Raw genomic sequence first — 5915 nt, 5'->3', positions numbered from 1 at the left:
TCACGTTTGCCTCATATGCTCAAGATACGGAGTTGTCTCCAATAGGAATTGGAAAACATAAGAGGAGAGGAAAGGAGTGACTCACGGGGGTAGAAAAATGAGTGTCCTCAGCTGTTCCTTTCTTATCCTGTATAGTCGATTGGATTTTTGCCAAGGCGCTCTTAGCAGGATGTATTACAGAAGAAATAAAGCTATCACGTCACAAGAATGGAAATCCAAGGAGATGTTAAAGGCTACTGTCACCTCACAATTAGTTTTTTTTTCATTATTTGCCCTGAAAATTTTTCAAGACTAGTCATTTGGACCACACTCTAGAACCTGACCATCATTGAATGACTCGAGATGACATTTCAAGCCCAAGAAGAAGCCTCTGAACAAAATACACAATTTGGCTACTTTGCCTATGTAAAGGACAGATGGTCCCCTTTCTCGTTTTAAACAAACAAACAAAAAAATCAAGCATTATTAATACCTGTATTAGGCCACTCAGGTTGTGCTCGTAATATGCTGAAGTGGTAAGTGTTTTTAAAATGCAGATAAGCCTGAATTTCTTAACAGATAGCATTCCAAAATCTAAGCCAGTGGGACATTGGAAAGCAAATGTGTGGAGGCTCTCACAACCTTGCACAGCATGTGGTCCCTCTTCTCCTGGGACCACAGGTCATCTTCACTGGGTCAGGGACTTAAAGTGACAGTGGGTTAATGAGCTTCCAGAATTCCCTTACAGCCAAATCAAAATCAGTTTTGCCACATACTAGTATGTGGTAGGGCTTTTTCAGTATACTTTACAATTTTGTGTATTTTAATACTGGCCTTCAGTTCAAGAAAAAGTACCATATACTTTCTCCTTTTTTTGGATTGATTAAGTTACAGTCTTCTATTTTAATTTACTTTTTCCTTTGAGGTTTTCAACTTTTCTGGAATGGGAAAAAAAATCTCACAAATGAAGGTTTTTAAAAGTATAGAATAAAGAACACCCAGATACCCATTATTCAGTCTCAACAATTATTAACTTGGGGGCAATCTTCTGTCGGCCCCCGCTGGCTTATCCCTCGTAGGATTTTGAAGCAAATCCTAGGCATCATATTTTTTTATCCCTAAATATTTCAGGGCTTTTAAATATATATATAATCTCAATACCATTTATACACCTACAAGCTGACAATTCCTTGATACACAAATTGTTGATCGATGTCAAAACTCCGTACAGTTCTTTGGAACGGGGATCAAGTGAGGTAACCATGTTGCACTTGGTCGATCGGTGTTGTAAGTCTTAGAACTTCGGGTAGCGGTTTTCAGACTGGAGGCCGTTGAAATCCCGTAGAAGCTTGTTAGAACAGACTGGGGGCTCCACTCCAGAGGTGCTGACTCCCAGTCTGGGGAGGGAGTTTTATAAAAAAATGGGCAAGTCTCTTTCTAAGCGTCAATCACTTTATCTGGAAAATGGGGTTCATACTTCACTCAGAACTCCCTTGTGCACCATCTATGTACCCACGTCTTCAGACGGATTCTCTCAGTTTCACGCACAAAGCATGCCAACCAGCACCCCAGCACTGGCCGCTCAGCCAAGCCACATACTTCCGCTCCCACCAGGAAACTCTTATCACATTACTTGTGTTACTTGTTAATTTTAATTGTAGACATTGACTAAATATATATAAATTAATGAAATGATGCAAAAAGAATTGCTTCAGTGGAAACTAATTTGGCTCAATAAAAGCAAATTGCTAAAAATAATTGCTTTGACTTATATGTGGGTGAGGTCACAGACTGAAAAAAGTAATACAAATAGTAACACAAATTTAGAAAGATTTCAGCACTCATATCCTTTCTTAGTGTTTTAGTTCATACTCCTCATTAAAGAAACCACAACTGGAAATCAGAGGTGATCCATTTTGTTTTTTTAAAAACATCTTATTTTAGAAAAGCACCCACCATGAAACATGGAATTTTCTTCATCACGAATTCTGTTTAAATTCTTCCCATTTTTGAAACCTTTAGTTGCGTTACAAATGTTTGATTCTGTTGTATTCCTGCTAAAAAGTGTGCACGGAAAACAGATAAGGATTCTGTGGAATAAATGTGTAAGTCATGATGAATAAAAAAGAAAACAATCCACAAACAAAAAAGAGGATATACATTTTGGGTTTGCTTTATTCAGAAAACAACAGCAACAAATCGGTGGGACTCCCAACACTAGACTGGCACATAAGAAAAAAGCTTTGCCCCTACATCCAAACTGAATGGGTGTATATATGCTTTAAAAGTTGAAACTGGCAAAAGTACCTGTGAACATTTATTTTTTGTGATTCCTGTCTGTAATGAACTTTTTCATGTAACCTACAAATTCTATCAGCTACTTGGATCTTTCCCTCATAGTGCTTTTGACAGGTTGTATGAAGCAGCTGATCTTTCCTGGCATATTGAAGGCATTTGATCTTCACCCACAGCAATCCTATATGTAGCTACGGTACCTTTTTTTATTATCTGATTTTACATGTGACAGATCTGGTTCTGAGGTTTTCGGGGTGTGGCCAAGATCACACACCAGGAGGTGGCAGGACCAGACCACAGCCTTAGTTGCAGGGTCCGTGCTCTTTCACAGTAGCACCCAGTAGGACTGCCTCCATTGGGGCTACAATGTAAAAGTCGCTGAACTGGAATCCCACCTGGGCTCCTTACGCCGTGTGCAAAATGGCTTCGTGTAAGACAAGTTGGGGTCCCCAGGGAGTATCATTTAATTGACTGTCACTGTCTGTATTCCCTCAGTTTTTAAAAAACTTCGCCACATACCTAGTTTACCATCTGAATAGTGTATATTAACAAGACTTTTTGAATTTTAGAAGAAATTTTAAAGTTTTTAATTAGGAAATTCTCCAGCTGTCACCAGATGAGTATGCAAGAGGGTCAACCTAAGTCTACTAAGAGATGCTATTCTGAATGGCTGCCTCTGAAGATGGAGGCTAAACACATTTTTTAATCCATAAAATTATATTTGCATCCAAGGCCCATCTGGCTGCTCACGAATATAATCAAAGGCCTTTTTTTATACCACAGATTTTTAGGTTTATAATCAGTTACTCCAACCATTTGCTGAACAGTCAATTTGATCATAAACAGATAAAAGCCTGAAATCTGCTTGATCTGGTGACAGACCTTCCTTTCTAGAGAAATGTTACACTTTTTAAGTAAGATGGGGCAATACTTTAGAGCAGTCTTGTGGAACTCTTGACCACAACCACAGTATATATTTCCTTATTGCAACCCAGATACGGAATTTTCTTGAAACAGTTTTACTTCCTACATACACTCTGTTATTTGATTCTATTTCATTTTTCAAAAAGTAGCTGCATGGGTCCTTGACGGCAGCTTATCCACACCTGGGAGCACCCACCTGTTGTTCACAGCTTCCTCCTTTCCCCCCCCCCACCCCCCCCCCCTCACTTTCTGACGAACAGCTTCCCTACTGGCAGGAGGAAAAGAAGGAAGGCTCTTGTTTTGTTGGGGCTTTTTTAAGAGCCAGGAAATCTTTTCCCAGAAGATGCTCATCCTGCTCAGTCCTCATGGCTGGATCTGGTCACATGCCTGTCCCCAAGACCCATCAGTGCCAAGGGGAAGAAGACGACCCTGGCTGGCTTGTCTCGTCATGATCTGCCCCGGTTATGGGGGGAGTTAGACACTGGAGCAAAAGCAGGGCTCTGCCAGCCTGAGAAAAGGGAGAAATGGCCTTTGGGTGGAAGACAAATAGTAGTTATGACAGTGATTTAGAGCGGCCATTCAAGGTGGAGGGCGGGCAGGCGCTTGTGGGTTGGCGGCCTCTTAACTCCGTGTCTTGTTATCTGCTGCCACCTGGTGCCACATATTTCTTTCCATCATGACCCAGTATCCAGCCCCAAGTACTGGGGCACTAGGAAAAGCAACCTGGTGCTGAAGATTTAAAAAACGCAATGGCTGCTTGAACCTGTGGCCCTCGTTCTCGAATTTCTTCGTTGTAGGTTTGCTTATTCTATTTTCTGACTTGTATTCTTCAGCCCTCTCAACTACTGCTGGCGAGCAAGTGCCACCTAGTGGTGGTAAGTGGCCCTGCCTGCTCCTTAGGAAATGAAGGGCTTTGTTCTTGGAGCCCTGAGTCCGCTGTGCAGGGAGGCAGGGAGAGTGGATCCCACACTCAGAGGGTTCTAGAAGGGGCGCTCTGCTGCGGTTGTGCATGAAGACACAGACCTTGTAAATGCACAGCAGTTATTACATGTTTCCGTTCCTAGAGTCTCCTGCCTCACAATATCCTTCCATGGAAAAACAACAGAAACAATTAAAAAGGTTTGTTTCCCCCTTGACATGGCTTCCAACCTCAAAACATAGGAGTGAAAGAGAGCAGGCGGACCCAGGAGTGTCCCTCTGATCCAGCTGGTCGCTTCCCATGGGCGCGATCTTTCCTCTTACCGCACATCTGCTCCCCCTGGCTCTGACACCCCTGTTCTTTGTTGAGAGTTTGCTGCACCCTCGATTTCAGCCCAGAACAGCCCAGAACGGAAAACCCGACTTTCTCATGAGAGAGCAGAAAAATGATGACATAACCATGTCTGATAACGCGGGGTATTTGACACCCTCTTGAGCAGAGGCCGTCCCCCTGGCCTTCCCCTCTGAGGACCAACAGGCAGCGATGGCCAGTACCCCATCCTCTATTTTTCAGAAAGCTGCTCTTCTTTCCAGACTTGTATCATTGGCCTGTAACACCTGTTGTTGTTGTTGTTGTTGTTTTTGCCTATAACATCTTATCTCCCTTCTTAAAAGGACAATATTTTAAAAGAAAGGAATCTATACACATGGCAAAACTACAAATATGTATAAAGGTATAACGAGCAAAAGTCTATGCCTCTCTCCCCCTGCTGTTCTCCGGCCCCCTCCTCTACTGCCTACTCCAGAATAAGCATTGTTAACACGCGGGAGTCTGATGGCTTCTTACATGTGTCAGCCTGGTGCCCAGTCATTTGGTCAACACCACTCTGGATATCGCCGTGCGGGCATTTCCTAGGGGGGAAGATCGTTTCCAATCCGTAGACTCTGAGTGAAGCACGTGACCCTCCTAAATGTGACTGGAACCTCATCCAAGCAGCGGACGGCATGAAAAGCAAAGACAGGTTTCCCAAAGGAGAAGGCATCTTCCTCCAGATCGCCACAAAGGCATCCTGCCCAACTGTCCAGATTGCTGCCCTGTGGAGTTTGGCGTCAAGATGGTGGCATTAGGGGTGACCTGAATTCCCACCCAGCAGCGTGCCCTAAGGACCTCGGACTTGCCAATGTCACAGTCAAGCCAGTTCCTTACTATGGATCTCCCTCTCTCTCCCCCTCAGTATATGCTATTGATCCTGTTCCTCTGGAGAACCCTAATAGAATATAGAATATCTATGGTGGAGATGGATAGCCGTCTCCCCAAATCCACAGTTTGCCCTCCCAGTTAACTGAGCTGCAGTTTTTTATGGCTACCCGCTGAGTTCTCCCCACCGGAAGGGGCAGCGAAGGGATAGGCGCCACTTCCATGCCTGGCCCATCACACATTCTTTCTCACCTCTGCCCTCCAATGTGCACCGGTCTAAGGGTGTGCTTCTCTTTCGGCCTTCTTTTTGCTCCCTGTGGCCCTCTTTGTCTCTTTGAATTTTCACCCCAACTTGCACAGCTGGCCGACAACACCCTCTGTGGCCTCAGCTGCTTTGGGAGTATTGTCAACAAGCTCCTCCCAGGAAGCCTAACGTCCTTTAAACCTCCTCCCCAGGGCCCAGCTGTCTGGGTTTGAAATCCCCCTCTCCTCTGGTAAATGACCACCCAAATACGAGTGAATTTCGATGGCAAGCTTCATAGGGACAACATCTGGACCTGGTGCCGTGAGAAGAACTGTGCTTTGGCCTTGCCCAGAGCTG

Source organism: Rhinolophus sinicus, chromosome 11 (genome assembly GCF_057876585.1).
Source record: "Rhinolophus sinicus isolate RSI-liver-muscle chromosome 11, RSI-T2T, whole genome shotgun sequence".
Classification (NCBI taxonomy): Eukaryota; Metazoa; Chordata; class Mammalia; order Chiroptera; family Rhinolophidae; genus Rhinolophus; species Rhinolophus sinicus.
The sequence above is the reverse complement of the archived record's forward strand: the minus strand, read 5'-3'. Positions refer to the sequence as shown.